Here is a 22650-nt window from a genome sequence, read left to right as displayed (position 1 = left end):
ATGCCTTTTGGAAGTCTAAATACACTACGTCCACTGGTTCCCCTTTATCCACCCTGTATGTTACTTCCTCAAAAAACTCAAGCAAATTTGTTAAACATGACTTCCCCTTCATGAAACCATGCTGAGTTTGCCCTATTAAATTATGTTTATCCAAATGTCCCGTTACTGTCTCCTTAATAATGGACTCTAACATTTTACCAACCACAGATGTTAGGCTAACAGGTCTATAGTTTCCAGCCTTCTGCCTACTACCCTTTTTAAATAAGGGTGTTACATTAGCAGTTTTCCAATCTGCTGGGACCTTTGCTGAGTCCAGTGAGTTTTGGAAAATTATTACCAATGCATCCACAATCCCTACCGCTACTTCCCTCAAGACCCTGGGATGCAAGCCATCAGGTCCAGGGGATTTATCCGCCTTGAGTCCCATTATTTTACCAAGTACCACTTCCTTAGTGATTTTAATCGTATTTAGTTCCTCCCCCCCTAGAGCCCCCTGTTTGTCCAGTGTTGGGATATTTTTAGTGTCCTCTACTGTAAAGACTGATACAAAATAATTGTTCAGTGTTTTTGCCATCTCCATGTTTCCCACCATTAATTTCCCGGTCTCATCCTCTAAGGGACCAACATTTACTTTAGCCACCCTTTTTCTTTTTATATAACTATAGAAACTTTTACTGTCTGTTTTTATATTTTTTGCTAATTTACTTTCATAATCTATCTTCCCTTTCTTAATCAATCTTTTTGTTATTTTTTGCTGTCTTTTAAAGACTTCCCAATCTTCCATCCTCCCACTAGATTTGGCTACCTTATATGCCCTTGTTTTTAGTCGGATACTATCCTTAATTACTTTACTTAGCCACGGATGGCTATCTTTTCTTTTACACCCTTTTTTCCTCAGTGGAATATATTTTTTTTGGAAGTTGTAAAATAACTCCTTAAATGTACACCACTGGTCATGTACCGTCTTACCCTTTAATCTATTTTCCCAGTCCACTCTAATTAATTCCGCTCTCATACCTTCATAGTCTCCTTTATTCAAGCTCAGCACGCTTGTTTGAGATCCAACCTTCTCACCCTCTAATTGAATATGGAACTCAACCATGTTATGGTCACTCATTCCAAGGGGATCCTTTACTAGGACATTTTTAATTAATCCTGTCTCATTACACAGGACCAAATCTAAGGTTGCTTGCCCCCTGGTCGGTTCAGTTACATACTGCTCAAGAAACCCATCCCTAATACACTCAATGAACTCTTCCTCAAGGCTGCTCTGCCCAATTTGATTTGTCCAGTTAATATGATAATTAAAATCCCCCATAATTATAGCTGTTCCCTTATTACAAGCCTCAACTATTTCCTGATTAATACTCCGTCCAACAGAGTTGCAACTGTTCGGAGGCCTATAGACTACACCCACTAGTGTTTTTTTCCCCTTATTATTCCTTACCTCCACCCAAACTGTTTCACTATCCTGCTCCTTTGACCCAATATCATTTCTCTGTATTATAGTGATTCCTTCCTTTATTAACATAGCCACCCCACCTCCTCTCCCTTCCTGCCTGTCCTTCCTGATTGTTAAATAACCTGGTATGTTTAATTCCCAGTCATGGTCACCCTGCAGCCATGTTTCTGTAATGGCCACAAGATCATACCCATATGTCATTATTTGTGCCGTTAACTCATTCATTTTGTTACGAATGCTACGTGCATTCAGATAAAGAACTTTCAAATATGTTTTGTAACACTTAGTTCCTGTTTTTTCCCTTTTTAGTACTTTACTTTTTACTCCATACCTTCTGTCCCTTCCTGACACATTCTGTTTTTTAATTCCCCCACTGCTACCTAAGTCTATGACCTTCTCTGTTGTCATTTCTATTATTTGCTCTCTAGAAACCTCCCCCCCACTAATTAGTTTAAAGCCCTCTCTACAGCCCTAGTTATATGATTCGCCAGGACTCTAGTCCCAGCACTGGCCAAGTGGAGTCCGTCCCAACAGAACAGCTCCCTCCTGTCCCAGTACTGGTGCCAGTGTCCCAAGAAGCAAAACCCATTTCTCCCACACCAGTCTTTGAGCCACGCATTTAACTCTTTAATTTTATTTATCCTAGCCAAATTCGCTCGTGGCTCAGGTAATAACCCAGAGATTATTACCCTTGAGGTTCTGTTTTTTAATTTGACCCCTAGCTGCTCATACTCCTTTAACAGAACCGTCTTCCTTGTCCTATCTACGTCGTTTGTACCAACATGGACCACGACAACTGGATCCTCCCCCTCCCACTGCAAGTTTCTTTCCAGCCCAGAAGAGATGTCCTTAACCCTGGCACCAGGCAGGCAACACAGCCTTCGGGACTCCCGCTCTTGACTGCAGAGAACCCTATCTATCCCCCTAATGATACTATCCCCTACCACTACAACATTTCTTTTTACTCCCTCCACTTGAATGGCCCCCTGTACCACGGTGCTGTGGCCAGGTTGCTCATCCTCCCTGCAGTCCCCGCTCCCGCCCTCACAGGGAGTAAGAACCTCGATCCTGCTGGACAAGAACAAGGGCTGCGTCTCCTTCAACACTACATCCTGGATCCCTGTACCTTCCTCACTCGTAGTCACACCGTCCTGTCCCTGACCACGGACTACATCTGCAGTAATTAACTTCATAGGTGTGACCATCTCCTGAAACATAGAGTCCAGGAACTTCTCCCCCTCCCTGATGTGTCGCAGTGTCCGAAGCTCGGTCTCAAGCTCCATAACATGGAACTTGAGTTCCTCTAGCAGCAAACACTTGTCGCAGATGTAATCACCGTTAGCCTCAATGGGGTTCACCGGCTCCCACATCTCGCAACAGTAACACATCACCTGCTCCATTCTATATAATTAATTAAATTTCTTATTATTAGTTATGAAGACCCTGCCCGGATATATATGATAATATCACACCACTATTCAATAGGACTTACCAACTTAAAGGTATGAAAGAGAAGAGAAGGAAGAAAACCAACCAACCAGCTGATCACCAACCTCCTCCTTGAATACTGTCTGTGGAGCCTGTTTGGTTGACTCGTCTCGCTGCTCCGCCTCCGCAGTGCTGTCTAAGCCTGGGAGTGGGGAATAAAACAGAGCAAAAAACACACCCTCACCTCCCACTTATCCGAACTCTCCCACTTAGCAAAACTCCAGCAGCACTCAATGCACAAAGCACTCCGTGCACCGCACTAGCCCCTCCCCTTTTATACCTGGATTCTACTTCCTGTTTAAACTGCCCAAGAGTTTAAAAAACCCTTAAAAAATTAAACTTACTTCAAATAATTGACTTCTTAACACACTAAAATTCACAAAATACACTTAAATGATTTTTCTCCCACTTAGCAAAACTCCAGCAGCACTCAATGCACAAAGCACTCCAGGAATTCCTCCTCCACAGTATTGTTATTAATTTGGTTAGCCCAATCTATATGTAGATTAAAGTCACCCATGATAACTGCTGTGCCCTTATTGCACGCGTCCCTAATTTCCCATTTAATGCCATCCCCAACCTCCGCATTACGGTTTGGGGGTCTGTATACAACTCCCACTAACGTTTTCTGTCCCTTGGTATTTCTCAGCTCTACCTATAGAGATTCTACATCATCAGAGCTAATATCCTTCCTTACAATTGTGTTAATCTCCTCTTTAACCAGCAATGCTACCCCACCTCCTTTTCCTCGTTGCCTGTCTTTCCTGAATATTGAATACCCCTGGATGTTGAGTTCCCAGCCCTGGTCACCCTGGAGCCATGTTTCCATAATCCCAATCATATCATATCCGTTTACATCTATTTGCGCAGCTAATTCATCCACCTTATTACGAATGCTCCTTGCATTAAATCACAAAGCCTTCAGGCTTGTTTTTTTAACACTCTTAGACCTTTTAGAATTATTATTTACTGTGGCCATGTTTGATTTAAACCCTTGATTTCTCTGACTGCTGCCTTTGCTTTTCTCCTTCCTGTCTCTTGCTTCTATCCTTGTTTCACTTTCCTCTGTCTCCCTGCACAGGTTGCCAACCCCCTGCCATTTTAGTTTGAACCCTCCCCAACAGCACTAGCAAACACTCCCCCTAGGACATCGGTCCCAGTCCTGCCCAGGTGCAAACAAGACTATGGTGGCAGCGGCGGGGGGGGGGGGCGGTGGGGAATGGGGGGCGGTGCGTAGAGGTGGGGTGTGGGAAAGAGAGGGACTGGGCATGTGCATATGATTCTTTACCTTTACTAATGGAACTAAAGGCTCCTTTTTCTGCTGTTGAGGAAGCCAATCTCTCCCCCTCACCCCTCCCACTGCCACCCTCACCATCTGACAAAGTGAAAGAAGAGCAGCCGGCAGAAAAGGCCACGTGGAAGCCCTGCCATGCCGGTGGGGGTGGGGTGGGGTGGGGGTCAGAGGTCATGAGGACGTCCTTTTGCCGATGTTGGCTCGCGTTGCTGGCATACACCCTGCTCCGCCTCCTCTTGGCATTCCCAGTGGCGGGGGGCACCGCCGAAGGTAGCGTAACGTTGGCATTGTGCGTGGCGCTGTAGATTAATTGCCAACTCGTTTGCCCACTTGGCACAGTCCTGCAAACAGCAACATGATAGATTTACCCAATCCTTGAGGGTGGGTGGGTGGGGCGGGAGTAATGCAAGTAGGTGATGGGCAACAAATGGTACCTTACTATGTCTACACTCTGAAAGCAAATTTAAGAAAATGAGAGCTGGCATATAATAAGTTAATTTCCTGAACTGTTTGACCAAACTCGTCTAAAGCTACTGGCCAGGTACAAAAAATCATCAAAAAGGCTCATGGAATGTAGGCCTTTATCTCGAGGGGGCTAGAGTACAAAGGGGAGGAAGTGATGCTTCAGTTCTACAGAGACTTGGTCAGACCCCATCTGGAGCACTGTGTTCCGTTCTTGGCACCATACTCAAGGAAATATATATATTGGTCTTTGAGCGGTTGCAGGGGAGAGGCACCAGAATGATACAGGAGCTAAAAGGGTAGTAGAAATTTGGAATTCTCTCCCCCAAAAGGCTGTGGATGCTGGGGGATGATTGGAGCTTCCAAGACTGATATCGATAGATTTTTGTTGGGTAAAGGTGTCAAGGGATATGGAGCTAAGGTGGATAAATGGAGCTGAGGAACAGATCAGCCAGGATCTAATTGAATGGTGGAACAGGCTCGAGGGGCTGAATGGCCGACTCCTGTCCTTAATGTTCTGTACCGGGCTGGTGGTCCTCCTCTTCACCTCCCCCTCTTCCCCTCCTCTACAGAATGGCCCCAAATTCCAGGTGGCACTGCCACTGGTGCGGGCACCTGCCACTAATTTTGAGGCGACCCTTTCCCCGGGTGTTGGGATGGGATCATGGCGGGGGCAAAGTTTCTGGTGGCAGTTCGGCCAGGCGGCACTGCTAGCAGTACAGCGACCCCGAGTGTGTTTCTTGTTTTGTTGAGGGGGTGGGGGTGGGGGGGGCGGTGGGGGGGGGAGTTGAGAGCAAGAAAAAAACCAAAGGGACTTTAATCTCATCCTGTCTACATTATGTCAGAATGTGAACGTGTTAATATACAGGATGTTTGTTATTTTCTGCACAATACACTCCCCACAAACATTGTTTTACTTGGAATCCAGTCGCATTGTGGGAGTGATGGTGACACTGTATACATTGCCAAGGTCTCCCGAGATAAGACACGTTTCAATCCACGTCAGTGGCCTGATCTCCCTGACCTCAATCACGTAGCTGTCTTCAACTGCTCCCACCCGGCTTATTTTCCCCTCTCTAACTCAGGACAGTTGTAGATGCCCAGATGCTGCCCTGTCTGAGGTCAACATATGGTAGGAGTGGAACCTGGGACCATTCCTGGTCTGTTTAGCTGTGCTCCTTACTGCATGCTGCATTTACCTGCTTCCATTTAGGTTTCATAGACTCCTGGGCCTAGAAATTGGGTTGGTAGCGCCGGCGCTGAGTGCCTAAAGAGACCTAGAGTTGGGGCGAAGCCCTATGTTGGGGCGAGCGCTATGAGGATAGCGCCGACTCAGAAATTGACTATACATTTAGCGCCTGCGCTAAGTGTTTGCATGCGCCCGCGAGCGCAAACGGCTCATGACGTCATTTCAGTGTGCAACGCCTTTTAGGAGCGCCTGAGCGCATATTGGGTGGCGCCCGGAGCCTTAGCGCCCGGCGCTATTAGTGACAGTTCGAGGGAGGGCTAACAGACCCTTCTCGGAGTAGGGGGGCGCTATTTAAAGGGGACAGCTCTAGTGCAGAATCTTCTGCCACTTGGCCTGCTCATTGCGATCACTGCTGGAGAGAGTTGGCGAGCTAATGTGGAGCGGAGTTCTGGGATTTGAGCTTTACAGTACTTGGGACCTTCAACCCTGTCCGAAGCACTTGCACCACTACACCTAAAAGCCTTTTGACCAACTGGCATCGGAATGGGAGCTTGTTTGGAGGGCGACGGCCTCATCGCCCAACACTGTGAAGGGGCAGAGAGACGGCGGGAGAGAGGGCCGGGATTGTCCAGAAGGAGGAGGGGCAATGGAGGTCGGCCAATCCGACGGGAGGCTGCGAGGGTCTTTAGGCAGCAGGTGACAAGCCTTGACATGTCGGAGGAGCAGTGTTTGCGAAGGCTCCGAATCTGGAGGGACATTGTTACTGATCTGTGCCACCTGCTTGGTCAGGATCTGCAGCCGCGTGAACGCTGCAGAACCTCTCTGTCCGTGATGGCTACACTGACTGAAGGCCTCCATTTTTATGCCAACGGCTCCTTTCAGTCAGCCATTGGGGACAATGCGACTGTCGCTCAGGCTGCAGTCCGCTGTTGCATCTGGCAAGTGACAGATGCCCTTTATAGGTGAACGCGTCCATTCATTACCTTCCCTCGGACCCTGCACAAGCAGGCGGAGGAGGAGGAGTATGAGGAGGAGGAGGAGGAAGAGGAGGAAGAGCAGGCGGAGGAGGAGGAGGAGGAGGAGGAAGATGGAAGGGCTGCTGAAAGTGGAAGGTCCATTCGTCAGAGGCTCCTCTGGACTCGTCTCGACACCCCTGTGGCAGAATGATGAGAGTCTTAACTCATGCGCACTTTGGATGTTTGAGGGCCTCTGCATGCCAGCATCACTGAAAGTAGTCACATGCACAAGCAACATTTAAACTTCTGTTTATTGACACAAAAGTCTTTCATTACAGCTAAACAACGTAAAGTGAGCAGAAACTTTCACTGCCAAAATAAAAGTGACCTGTTCGGCAAAGCAGCAAAACTCAACAAAAATCTGCACCTATAACAGCAGGTGAGGGTGTCTGTGAATTTGGACAAACAAACGTCTCAGCACCTCCCTCTACAACTGGCCCCTTGAGGGAGAACGACTTCTCGTTCGCGCCCGGCCCCTTCCCTCCCTGCTGCTCCTACGTAATTGCACCCCAGTGGCGGGGTGAAGGCTGGGGGACGCCTGCTGACTGTCTGGAAGCGCAGAAGCCCCTGAGGGACGGGCTGGCCGACCTCTGGGCTTGGAGGGTGCGGACGCAGGATGCTTGCTGTGACCATGGCTGGAAGCAGTGTGGCCTGCAGGTGGTGGCAGCTGCAATGCAGGCGTCCCAGTGCTGACATGTGCAATGGTCTCCTGCCGAGAGAGGACACCTGCACCATGGTCGGACGACACACTGGCTATCTGAGGGGAGCGGCTCGGCTCATCCGCCACAATCGCATGCTCCACTGATTCCTGGCCTTGTACGGGAGTAGAAGGGCCCGGGGTGATCCTATCTGATGCAGAGAGGGTTGCTGCAGTGAGACATCGCGTTGCGTCAATCTGGCTGTGGAGGAGCCCAGCAAGTGAATGCGTGGCAACAGTGAGGACTTGTGTGCCAGGAGCCAGTGCTTCGGAGAAGGCCTGGACAGTTCTTCCCATGGCTTCGGACAAGGCAGGAGCCGACCGCTCCACTGCCTCGGACAAGCCCTGCACAGACCTTTCCAGGGATTGTCCGAAGCCCTGAACAGTCCTTTCCATTGCCGACTCAAAGCCGTGGACAGTCCTCTCCATTGTTGGGCCAAAGCCCTGGATAGTCCTGTCCATTGTGGCCCCGAAGCCCTGGATAGACCTGTCCATTGTTTCCCCGAACACCTGGAGAGACCTCTCCATTGTTGCGCCAAAGCCCTGCAGAGTCCTCTCCATTGTTGCCCCGAAGTCCAACATACTCCTAGCCAATGAATCTATTGACTCAGGCATCTTCTCCACTGCAGCCATCAGCTCCATGTGTCTGACCCGGGCCTGTTTGCTCATCTCTGCCAGGCGCCGGACCTCATCTGCACTCTGTGCAGCAGTCATGACGACCTGCCTTGCCCTGCGGGGAGACGGTGGCCGAACTTGCCTATCCCCCCTGCATTGCTCCATGCCGCTTGGTCCGGCAACTGGTTCATCCTCAGAGCCACCCCCCCTCCCCTCCAGGGGACTACTATCCCCAGTCTGCAGACGTCTCAGCTCCCCGGATTCTGCAATGGCTGGTCCGGATTCCTCCTGGTCCTCGCCTCCGGTGGCACTGGCACTGGCAGCTTCAGCGCGTTGAGCCCGAGTTGGTGCTGCTTCATCTGAAAGTGGGAGGTGGAAGAGTGGCTTTAGCAAAAGGACAGGTTTGCTGAAAGGCATGCCAGATTGCGGCATGGCTCTGACATGGCTGCACACTGAGGACACATGCTGGCGGGGGGACCAAGTGGAAGGCAACAGGTGAAAAAGGTGAGAGTCTTACCCTCGCTGTTGGTAATGGGGTCGGCAGATGCAGTGGTCACTGGACCAGACAGACGTCCTCCAAGTATCTGGTGCACTCTCTCCTCCAGATCCGTGAGAGTGACCACTTGTGCAGGTCCGCCACCGGTTCGACGCTGTTCTTTTCCAATCTGCGCCATCTTCGACTGCAGGGGAAAGAAGGGGAGGTTCTGTTACATGAGGCCTTGAGACCTCATCGCATGCCCCCCATTGTGCAAGAGCCCTTACATGAGGCCTTGAGACATCATCGCATGCCCCCCATTGTGCAAGAGCCCTTACATGAGGCCTTGAGACATCATCGCATGCCCCCCATGGTGCAAGAGCCCTTACATGAGGCCTTGAGACATCTGTCCATGTGTGTGCCCAGAAAGGGCCATGGGTGCATACTGACAGATGGCCAGTGGCGCATCATTGCAGCAGGGTGCCCGAAGTCAGCTGCAGATGGAGGGAAGCACAAGTTTGGTAAACCATCACTCACCCTAACGATTCGTGTCAGGTCGTTGAATTTCTTCTTGCACTGAACAGGGGTCCTGGTCGCCATGCTGCTGGAGTTGACCCTCACAGCAACCTCCCTCCAAGATCGTCGGTAAGCCTTCTGATTTGGCCTCTTGCCATTATCCGGGTACAGCACCTGTCGACGGTGTTCAACTGCAGCCACCAATTGGTCCAGAGCCTCAGTGCTGAAGCGCTCTGCTCTCTGCCTAACCTTCTCCATAATGATGAACTTTGTACCGCCAGACAAGGGCGAGCGCCGAATCTGAGGCCTACAGGGCGTTGGGTGTTGAAGCTCAGTCTGACTGACCCACCCCTTTAAGAGCCGGCCGGCGCCTGCAGGTCTCGTGCTTTGCCGTAATTGAGTTCACCTGCGCTGCGCCCGTCCGCGTCGAAATTGAGTAGCGCCTGACCTTTTGCGCCTTAAGAGCACCGTGCAACGGCTGATTTAGCGTCTGAATCCCCTTTGGGGGCGATGCAACCCAATATTGCCCCAGGCATGGATAGCTCTCGTCTGGCTATAAACTTAGCGCATCGCCAGTTCTAACGCCTCAAGCGGGGCTATACCCAATTTCTAGGCCTTAGTTTCTCTAGCCTCTTCACATAATATGTAAAAAATCCAGAAGTTAAACAACAACAACAACTTGCATTTATGTAGCGCCCTTAACATAGTAAAATGTCCCAAGACAATTCACAGGAGCGTAATCAAACAAAATTTGACACCGAGTCACGTAAGTAGATATTAGGACAGATGACCAAAAAATATTCAAAGAGATCGGTTTTAAGGAGAGTCTTAAAGGAGGAGATTTAGAAAGACCTAGGCAGCTGAAAGCACGTCCGCCAATGGTGGAGCGATTAAAATCGGGGGATGCGCAAGAGGCCAGAAATGAAGGAGCACAGAGACCTCGGAGGGTTGTAGGGCCGGAGGAGGTTACAGAGATAGGGAGGGGTGAGGCCATAGAGGGATTTGAAAACAAGGATGAGAATTTTAAAATTGAGGTGATAAAATTGAGGAGGTTAAAGGGAGCTTTTCAAAATTACGAAAAGGTTTTGATGGGGTGAATGGTGAAAGATTGTTTCCACTGGTCGGTGAACCGGTAACAAGGGGGCACAGACTGAGGCTTATCACGAGAAGAGCAAAGAAGGAAGTGCTGGGGTTTACCCTCCACTTGAGCAAAGAATCCTGATCACATTTACCCCCACTGTTCGCAGATCCCTCCATCCCCAAGAGATAGGCAATAAATATGGCCTTGCCAGTGTCGCCCACACGTTGAGAACAAATTATTAAAAAAATTAAAGAAAAGAGTTAAATTAGAGCAGACAGCGCCAATTGAAGAGCTAGCATGGGCACAGGCTTGATGGGTCGAATGGCCTCCTTCTGTGCTGTAATTTCTGTGATTTTATAAATCAGAAGGAAACAAACTGAGACATGGAGACCAACATTCCATCTATCCCCCATGGACATCTGAGTTCCCACAGACCCGAGAACGTGATTATCCAACACTCTTATAGCTTCCGAGAGCCAGGTTAAAAATCATGAGAGTTTATTGAGGTTGTGGTGTTCAAAAGTTCAAAGGTCTGTGAAATCAAAATTATGAGCGCCTGCCGCTAATTTATTCAACTTTGAAAAGTTAGCACCCCAAACGGGGCGATACCGAATTTCTCCCCCTGTGTATATAAATGAGACACACCGCCAGGACTGGGCATCAAGCCAATGCCAATTTAACACCATTGCCAGTACGGGCTGGCGGCAAACCCACATCTCGAGCCCATGCGGACAGCCCACCGCATTCCACAGTGGTCTGTGCATCTCCAGTAGAAGCAGGGCATTCCCACAAACCGGATTCCCACAAACCGTATTCCCACAAACCGTATTCCCACAAACCGGATTCCCACAAACCGGATTCCCACATATCGCCGGATTCCCACATATCGGATTCCCACAAACCGGATTCACACAAACCGGATTCCCACATATCGGATTCCCACAAACCGGATTCACACAAACCGGATTCACACATACCAGATTCCCACATATCGGATTCACACATACCAGATTCCCACATATCGGATTCACACATACCAGATTCCCACATACCAGATTCCCACATACCGGATTCCCACTTATCGGATTCCCACATACCAGAGTCACACAGACCGGATTCCCACAAACCGGATTCCCACAAATCAGATTCCCACAAACCGGATTCACACAAACCGGATTCCCACAAACTGGATTCACACAAACTGGATTCACACAAACTGGATTCACACAAACCGGATTCCCACAAATCGGATTCCCACAAACCAGATTCCCACAAACTGGATTCACACAAACCGGATTCACACATATCGGATTCCCACAAACCAGATTCCCACAAACCGGATTCCCACAAACCGGATTCACACAAACTGGATTCACACAAACTGGATTCACACAAACTGGATTCACACAAACCGGATTCACACATATCGGATTCCCACAAACCGGATTCACACATACCGGATTCACACAAACCGGATTTACACAAACCAGATTCCCACAAACCGGATTCCCACAAACCGGATTCACACAAACCGGATTCACACATATCGGATTCCCACAAACCGGATTCCCACAAACCGGATTCACACAAACCGGATTCACACAAATCGGATTCCCACAAACCGGATTCACACATATCGGATTCCCACAAACCGGATTCCCACAAACCGGATTCACACAAACCGGATTCACACATATCGGATTCCCACAAACCAGATTCCCACAAACCAGATTCCCACAATCCGGATTCCCACAAACCGGATTCCCACAAACCGGATTCCCACAAATCGGATTCCCACAAACCGGATTCACACATATCGGATTCCCACAAACCGGATTCGCACAAACCGGATTCACACATATCGGATTCCCACAAACCGGATTCACACAAATCAGATTCCCACATATCGCCGGATTCCCACATATTGGATTCCCACATACCAGAGTCACACAGACCGGATTCCCACAAACAGGATTCCCACATATCGGATTCCCACATACCGGATTCACACGTATCGGATTCCCACATACCAGATTCCCACATATCGGATTCACACATACCGGATTCACAAATATCGGATTCTCACATACCAGATTCACACATACCAGATTCCCACATACCGGATTCCCACATATCAGATTCTCACATACCAGATTCCCACATACCAGATTCCCACATATCGGATTCACACATACCAGATTCCCACATACCAGATTCCCACATACCGGATTCCCAAATATCAGATTCCCACATACCAGATTCCCACATACCAGATTCCCACATATCGGATTCACACCTACCAGATTCCCACATATCGGATTCACACATACCAGATTCCCACATATCGGATTCACACATACCAGATTCCCACATACCAGATTCCCACATACCGGATTCCCACTTATCGGATTCCCACATACCAGAGTCACACAGACCGGATTCCCACAAACCGGATTCCCACAAATCAGATTCCCACAAACCGGATTCACACAAACCGGATTCCCACAAACTGGATTCACACAAACTGGATTCACACAAACCGGATTCCCACAAATCGGATTCCCACAAACCGGATTCCCACAAACTGGATTCACAGAAACCGGATTCACACAAACCGGATTCACACATATCGGATTCCCACAAACCAGATTCCCACAAACCAGATTCCCACAAACCGGATTCCCACAAACCGGATTCACACAAACTGGATTCACACAAACTGGATTCACACATACCGGATTCACACAAACCGGATTCACACAAACCGGATTCACACATATCGGATTCCCACAAACCGGATTCACACATACCGGATTCACACAAACCGGATTTACACAAACCAGATTCCCACAAACCGGATTCCCACAAACCGGATTCACACAAACCGGATTCACACATATCGGATTCCCACAAACCGGATTCCCACAAACCGGATTCACACAAACCGGATTCACACAAATCGGATTCCCACAAACCGGATTCACACAAATCGGATTCCCACATATCGCCGGATTCCCACATATCTGATTCCCACATACCGGATTCACACGTATCGGATTCCCACATACCAGATTCCCACATATCGGATTCACACATACCGGATTCACAAATATCGGATTCTCACATACCAGATTCACACATACCAGATTCCCACATACCGGATTCCCACATACCAGATTCCCACATATCGGATTCTCACATACCAGATTCCCACATACCAGATTCCCACATACCAGATTCCCACATATCGGATTCACACATACCAGATTCCCACATACCAGATTCCCACATATCGGATTCACACATACCAGATTCCCACATATCGGATTCCCACATATCGGATTCCCACATATCGGATTCACACAAACCGGATTCCCACATAACGGATTCCCACATACCAGATTCCCACATATCGGATTCCCACATACCAGATTCCCACATACCGGATTCCCACATACCGGATTCACTAATACCAGATTCACACAAACCGGATTCACACATATCGGATTCACACAATAATAATAGTGGACGAGCTCATGGAATGTATACAAGATAGTTTTCTGGATCAGTATGTTGAGGAACCAACCAGAGAACAGGCTATTTTAGATCTAGTATTGTGCAACGAGAAAGGGTTAATTAATAACCTTGTAGTAAAGGGGCCTTTAGGGAAGAGTGACCAGGCACCAAGGGATGGCGATAGGGCCGGTGAATGGAGTTGAGGTTGAAGATCAGCCATGATCTCATTGAATGGCGGTTCAGGCTCGAAGGGCCGAATGGCCTGCTCTTGCTCCTATTTCTTATGTTTTTATGACCATAATATGATATATATTGAGTTTGAAAGTAATTTAGTTAAGTCCGAAACTAGGGTCTTAAATCTAAGCAACGCAAACTATGTAGGTATGAGGGGCGAGTTGGATAAGGTAGATTGGGAAACTACATTAAAAGGTATGACGGTAGACAAGCAATGGCTAGCATTTAAAGAATTAATACTTAATTTATAACAAATATACATTCCTTTAAGGCACAAAAAACCCCACAGGAAAAGTAGTCCAACCGTGGCTAACAAGAGAAGTTAAATACAGCATTTGATCAAAGGAAGAGGCTTATAATGTTGCCAAACAAAGTAGTAAGCCTGAGTATTGGGTGGATTTTAGAATTCAGCAAAGGAGGACCAAGAAATTGACAAGGAAAGAGAAAAAAGAATATACGAGTAAATTAGCAAGAGACATAAAACAGATTGTAAATGTTCCTATAGGTATGTAAATAAGAAATGAGTGAAAGTAAACGTGGGCCCATTAGAGGTAGAGACAGGAGAAATTATAATGGGCAATAAGGAAATGGCAGAGACATTAAACAAATACTTGTATCTGTCTTCACGGTAGAAGACACAAAAAACATTCTGGAAAGAATGGGGACCCAGGGGTCTAGAGAGAATGAGGAACTTAAAGAAATCAGTATAAGTAAAAACATAGTACTGGAGAAATTAATGGGACTAAGTGGTGACAAATCCCCTGGACCTGACGACCTGCATCCTAGGGTTTTAAAAGAGGTAACTGCAGAGATAGTAGATGCACTGGTATTAATCTACCAGAATTCCCTAGATTCTAGAACAGTCCCCAAGGATTGGAAGGTAGCAAACATAACACCGCTGTTTAAGAAAGGAGGAAGAGAAAAAACGGGGAACTGTAAGCCAGTTAGCCTGACATCAGTAGTAGGCAAAATGCTAGCATCTATTATTAGGGACATGGTAACAATGCACTTAGAAAATCATAATATAATTAGGCAGAGTCAACATGGTTTTATGAAAGGGAAATCATATTTGACAAATCTGTTACAGTTTTTTGAAGATGTAACTAGTAGGATGGATAAGGGGGAACCAATGGATGTGGTATAACTGGATTTTCAAAAAGCATTCGATAAAGTATCACACAAGAGGTTATCACACAAAATTAGGACTCATGGGATTGGGGGTAATATATTGGCATGGATTGAGGATTGGTTAATGGACAGAAAACAGAGAGTAGGAATAAACTGGATTTTTCGGGTTGGCAGGCTGTAATTAGCGGAGTACTGTTCTATATTAATGACTCAGATGAAGAAACTGAGCGTAATGTATCCAAGTTTGCTGATGATACAAAGTTAGGTGGGAAAGTAAGCTGTGAGGAGGACGCGAAGAGGCTGCAGAGAGATATAGACAGGTTGACTGAATGGGCAAGAACATGACAAAAGGAATACAATGTGGGGAAGTGTGAAGTTATCCACTTTGGTAGGAAAAACAAAAAAGGTGAATATTTTTTGAATGGTGGGAGATTGGGAAATGTTTGCACTCAGAGGGACCTGGGTGTCCTTGTACATGAATCACAGAAAATTAACATGCAGGTACAGCAAGCAATTAGGAAAGCAAATGGTATGTTAGCTTTTGTTACAAAAGGATTAGAGTATAAGAGTAAATAAGTCTCACTGCAATTATATAGGGCCCTGGAGAGACCACCTGGAGTACTGTGTACAGTTCTGGTCTCCTTACCTAAGGAAAGACATACTTGCCTTAGAGGGAGTGCAACGAAGGTTCACCAGACTGAATCCTAGGATGAGGGGATTGCCCTGTGAGGAGAGTTTCAGTAGACTGGGCCTATATTACCTAGAGTTTAGAAGAATGAAAGGTGATCTAATTGAAACATATAAAATTCTTAAGGGGCTTGACAGGGTTAATGCAGGGAGGATGTTTCCCCTGGCTGGGGATTCTAGAACATGCGGTCACAGTCTCAGAATAAGGGGTCGGCCATTTAGGACTGAGATGAGGAGGATTTCTTCAGTCAGAGGGTGGTGAATCTTTGGAATTCTCTACCCCAGAGGGCTGTGGAGGCTCAGTCATTGAGTATATTCAAGACTGAGATCGATAGATTTTTGGGAACTAAGGGTATTAAGGGATATGGGGATAGTGCAGGAAAGTGGAGTTTTTTTAACTTCGTTTATGGGATGTGGGCATCGCTGGCAAGGCCAGCATTTATTACCCATCCCTAATTGCCCTTGAGAAGGTGGTGGTGAGCCGCCTTCTTGAACCGCTGTAGTCCGTGTGGTGAAGGTACTCCCACAGTGCTGTTAGGTAGGGAGTTCCAGGATTTTGACCCAGCAACAATGAAGGATTGGCGATATACTTCTAAGTCAGGATGGTGTGTGACTTGATGGGGAACTTGGAGGTGGTGGTGTTCCCATGTGTTTGCTGCCCTTGTCCTTCTAGGTGGAAGAGGTCGCGGGTTTGGGAGGTGCTGCCAAAGAAGTCTTGGCGAGTTGCTGCAGTGCATCTTGTAGAAGGTACACACTGCAGCCACGGTACGCCAATGATGGAGGGAGTGAATTTTTAAGGTGGTGGATGGGGTGCCAATCAAGCGGGCTGCTTTGTCCTGGATGGTGTCGAGCTTCTTGAGTGTTGTTGGAGCTGCACTCATCCAGGCAAGTGGAGAGTATTCCAACACACTCCTTACTTGTGCCTTGTAGATGGTGGAAAGGATTTGGGGGAGTCAGGAGGTGAGACACTCGCCGCAGAATACCCAGCCTCTGACCTGCTCTTGTTGCCACAGTATTTATGTGGCTGGTCCAGTTAAGTTTCTGGTCAATGGTGACCCCCAGGATGTTAATGGTGGGGGATTTGGCGATGGTAATGCTGTTGAATGTCAAGGGGTGGTGGTTAGATTCTCGCTTGTTGGAAACAGTCATTGCCTGGCACTTCTGTGGCACGAATGTTACCTGCCACTTATCAGCCCAAGTCTGAACGTTGTCCAGGTCTTGTTGCATACGGGCATGGACTGCTTCATTATCTGAGGAGTTGTGAATGGCGCTGAACACTGTGCAGTCATCAGCGAACATCCCCATTTCTGACCTTATGTTGGAGGGAAAGTCATTGATGAAACAGCTGAAGATGGTTGGGCCTAGGACATTGCCCTGAGGAACTCCTGCAGTGATGTCCTGGGGCTGTGATGATTAACCTTCACCCACCACAACCATCTTCCTTTGTGCTAGGTATGACTCCAGCCAGTGAGTGTTTTTCCCCTGATTCCCATTGGCTTTAGTTTTACTAGGGCTCCTTGATGCCACACTCGGTCAAATTCTGCCATAATGTCAAGGGCAGTCACTCTCACTTCACCTCTGGAATTCAGCTTCTTTGCCCATGTTTGGACCAAGGCTGTAATAAGGTCGGGAGCCAAGAGGTCTTGGCGGAACCCAAATTGGGCATCAGTGAGTAGGTTATTGGTGAGTAAGCGCCGCTTGATAGCACTTTCGATGACACCTTCCATCACTTCGCTGATGATTGAGAGTAGACTGACAGGGTGGTAATTGGCCGGATTGGATTTGTCCTGCTTTTTGTGGACAGGACATATTTGGGCAGTTTTCCACATTGTCAGCTAGATGCCAGTGTTGTAGCTGTACTGGAACAGCTTGGCTAGAGGCGTGGCTAGTTCTGGAACACAAGTTTTCAGCACGATAGCTGGGACGTTGTCAGGGCCCACAGGCTTTGCTGTATCCAGTGCGCTCAGCCGTTTCTTGATATCACGTGGAGTGAATCGAATTGGCTGAAGACTGGCTTCTGTGATGGTGGGGACCTCAGGAGGAGGCTGATATGGATCATCCACTCGGCACTTCTGGCTGAAGATGATTGCAAACGCTTGAGCCTTGTCTTTTGCACTCACATGCTGGGCTCCACCATCATTGAGGATGGGGATATTCATGGAGCTTCTTCCTCCTGTTAGTTGTTTAATGGTCCACCACCATTCACGACTGGATGTGGCAGGACTGCAGAGCTTTGACCTGATCCGTTGATTGTGGGATCGTTTCGCCCTATCTATAGCATGCTGCTTCCGCTTTTTAGCATGCATGTAGCCCTGTGTTGCAGCTTTCCCAGATTGGCACCTCATTTTTAGGTACGCCTGGTGCTGCTCCTGGCATACTCTTCTACACTCCTTATTAAACCAGGGTTGGTCCCTTGGCTTGATGGTAATGGTAGAGTGAGGGATATGCCGGACCATGAGGTTACAGATTGTGGTGGAATACAATTCTGCTGCTGCTGATGGCCCACAGCACCTCATGGATGCCCATTTTGAGCTGCTAGATCTGTTCTGAATCTATCCCATTTAGCACGGTGGTAGTGCCACACAACATGATGGAGGGTGTCCTCAGTGTGAAGACGGGGCTTCGCCTCCACAGTGACTGTGCGGTGGTCACTGCTACCAATACTGTCATAGACAGATGCATCTGCGACAGGTAGATTGGTGAGGACGTGGTCAAGTAGGTTTTTCCCTCGTGTTGGTTCTCTCATCACCTGTCGCAGGCCCAGACTGGCAGCTATGTCCTTCAGGACTTGGCAAGCTCGGTCAGTAGTGGTGCTACCGAGCCACTCTTGGTGATGGACATTGAAGTCCCCCACCCAGAGGACATTCTGTGCCCTTGCTTCTCTCAGTGCTTCTTCCAAGTGGTGTTCAACATGGAGGAGTACTGATTCATCAGCTGAGGGAGGGCGGTAGGTGGTAACCAGCAGGAGGCTTCCTTGCCCATGCTTGACCTGAAGCCATGAGACTTCATGGGGTCCGGAGTCAATGTTGAGGACTCCCAGGGCTACTCCTTCCCGACTGTATACCACGGTGCCACCACCTCTGGTGGGTCTGTCCTGCCGGTGGGACAGGACATACCCAGGGATGGTGATGGAGGAGTTTAGGACATTGGCTGAAAGGTATGATTCTGTGAGTATGATTATGTCAGGCTGTTGCTTGACTAGTCTGTGGGACAGCTCTCCCAATTTTGGCACAAGTCCCCAGATGTTGGTGAGGAGGACTTTGCAGGGTCGACTGCCATTGCCGTGTTCGTAGCCGGTGCCATGGTCGATGCCGGGTGGTCCATCCGGTTTCATTCTTATTATGTTTCATAGCGGTTAGTTAAAACTGAGTGCTGCGCCATTTCAGAGGGCAGTTAAGAGTCAACCACATTGCTGTGGATCTGGAATCACATATAGGCCAGACCAGGTAAGGACAGCAGATTTCCTTCCCTAAAGAACATTAGTGAACCAAATGGTTTTTTATGACAATCCGAATTTAAATTCCCCAGCTGCTGTGGTGGGATTTGAACTCACGTCTCTGGGTCATTAGTCGAGACCTCTGGATTACCAGCCCAGTGACATTGCCACCATGCTACTGTTCCCGGAATTGAGGTCGAAGATCAGCCATGATCTTATTGAATGGCGGAGCAAGCTCGAAGGGTCACACTCCAGCTCCTATTTCTTATGTTCTTATGTTCTTACACCGGATTCCCACATACCGGAGTTACAGATACCGGAGTCACAGATACCAGATTCCCACATACCGGATTCTCACATACCGGATTCACACACACCGTTTTCCATCATACCGGATACCTTCTTACCGGATTCACACATGCCAGATTCCCGCATACCGGAGTCACACATACCAGATTCCCACATACTGGATTCACATGTACCAGATTCCCACATATTGGAGTCACACATACCAGATTCCCACATACCGGATTCCCACATACCGGATTCCCATATATTGGATTCACACACACCAGATTCACACATACCAGATTCCCACATACCAGATTCCCACATACTAGATTCCCACATACTGGATTCACACATACCAGATTCCCACATACTGGATTCACATGTACCGGATTCCCACATATTGGAGTCACACATACCAGATTCCCACATACCGGATTCACACATACCGGATTCCCTCCTACCGGATTCACACATACCAGATTCCCACATACTGGATTCACACGTACCGGATTCCCATATATTGGATTCACACATACCAGATTCCCACATCCCAGATTCCCACATACTAGATTCCCACATACTGGATTCACACATACCAGATTCCCACATACCAGATTCCCACATATTGGATTCCCACATACCAGATTCCCACATACCAGATTCACACACACCAGATTCCCACATAACGGATTCCCACATACCAGATTCACACATACCAGATTCCCACATATTGGATTCACACATACCAGATTCCCACATACCGGATTCACACAAACCTTATTCCCACATAACGGATTCCCACATACCAGATTCACACATACCAGATTCCCACATACTGGATTCACACAAACCTTATTCCCACATAACGGATTCCCACATACCGGATTCACACATACTGGATTCCCACATATCGGATTCCCACATACCAGATTCCCACATACCGGATTCCCACATACCAGATTCACACAAACCTTATTTCCACATAACGGATTCCCACATACCGAATTCACACATACCAGATTCCCACATATCGGATTCCCACATACCGGATTCACACAAACCTTATTCCCACATACTGGATTCACACATACCAGATTCCCACTAACCAGATTCCCACATACCAGAGTCACACATACCAGATTCCCTCATAACGGATTCCCACATACCAGATTCCCACATACCAGATTCCCACATACCGGATTCACACAAACTGGATTCTCACATACTGGATTCACACATACCAGATTCACACACACCAGATTCCCACATAACGGATTCCCACATACCAGATTCACACATACCAGATTCCCACATATTGGATTCACACATACCAGATTCCCACATACCGGATTCACACAAACCTTATTCCCACATAACGGATTCCCACATACCAGATTCACACATACCAGATTCCCACATACTGGATTCACACAAACCTTATTCCCACATAACGGATTCCCACATACCGGATTCACACATACTGGATTCCCACATATCGGATTCCCACATACCAGATTCCCACATACCGGATTCCCACATACCAGATTCACACAAACCTTATTTCCACATAACGGATTCCCACATACCGAATTCACACATACCAGATTCCCACATATCGGATTCCCACATACCGGATTCACACAAACCTTATTCCCACATACTGGATTCACACATACCAGATTCCCACTAACCAGATTCCCACATACCAGAGTCACACATACCAGATTCCCTCATAACGGATTCCCACATACCGAATTCACACATACCAGATTCCCACATATCGGATTCCCACATACCGGATTCACACAAACCTTATTCCCACATACTGGATTCACACATACCAGATTCCCACTAACCAGATTCCCACATACCAGAGTCACACATACCAGATTCCCTCATAACGGATTCCCACATACCAGATTCCCACATACCAGATTCCCACATACCGGATTCACACAAACTGGATTCTCACATACTGGATTCACACATACCAGATTCCCACATACCAGATTCCCACATACCAGATTCACACATACTGGATTCACACATACCAGATTCCCTCATACCGGATTCGCACATACCAGATTCACACATACTGGATTCACACATACCAGATTCCCTCATACCGGATTCGCACATACCAGATTCACACATACTGGATTCACACATACCAGATTCCCTCATACCAGATTCCCACATACCAGATTCACACATACTGGATTCACACATACCAGATTCCCACATACCAGATTCCCACATACCAGATTCCCACATACTGGATTCACACATACCAGATTCCCACATACCGGATTCACACATACCAGAGTCACACATACCAGAGTCACACATACCAGATTCCCACATACTGGATTCACACATACCAGATTCCCACATACCAGAGTCACACATACCAGATTCCCTCATACTGGATTCACACAAACCGGATTCCATCATACCGGATTCACACATACCGGATTCCATCATACCGGATTCACACAGACCGGATTCACACAGACTGGATTCACACAGGCCAGATTCACACAGACCGGATTCACACAGACTGGATTCACACAGACCGGATTCCTAAATACTGGATTCTCACAGACCAGATTCTGACACACCACATGCACGGCCCCAGATTGCAACACTGATTCTCAGCCCCTGCGCACATCTCTCTGTCTCTCTCTTTCTCTTTCAACAGATCAGTTGTGCGGTGTTACTCTCAGACGGTGCACGTGACTATATGGTAAGAACTCATGAGTAGTTCAGCCTCATGTCTGCTTAGCTCCAGCATGCTTCTCGTTGTCAGATCCTACATCTACTTCAGGTTTAAGCTGTATGCTGAGTAAATTGCTGTGTTCGGCACAGGACAGGGTCTAGAGTCCGACAGCCAGGAAGAAAGGGCTTGCACAGCACCTTTCATGTCCTGAGGATGTCCCAAAACACTTCACAGCCAATGAATTACTTTGAAGTATAGTCACTGTTGCTTTGTTGGCCAACATGGCAGCCAATGTGCGCAGAGTGAGGCTGCATTAGCAGCGGATCAGATGAATGACCAGTTAA

The sequence above is a fragment of the Somniosus microcephalus genome, chromosome 9 (genome assembly GCF_052327205.1).
Source record: "Somniosus microcephalus isolate GS21.2 chromosome 9, FLI_Smic_1.0, whole genome shotgun sequence".
NCBI classification, from domain to species: Eukaryota; Metazoa; Chordata; class Chondrichthyes; order Squaliformes; family Somniosidae; genus Somniosus; species Somniosus microcephalus.
The sequence above is the reverse complement of the archived record's forward strand: the minus strand, read 5'-3'. Positions refer to the sequence as shown.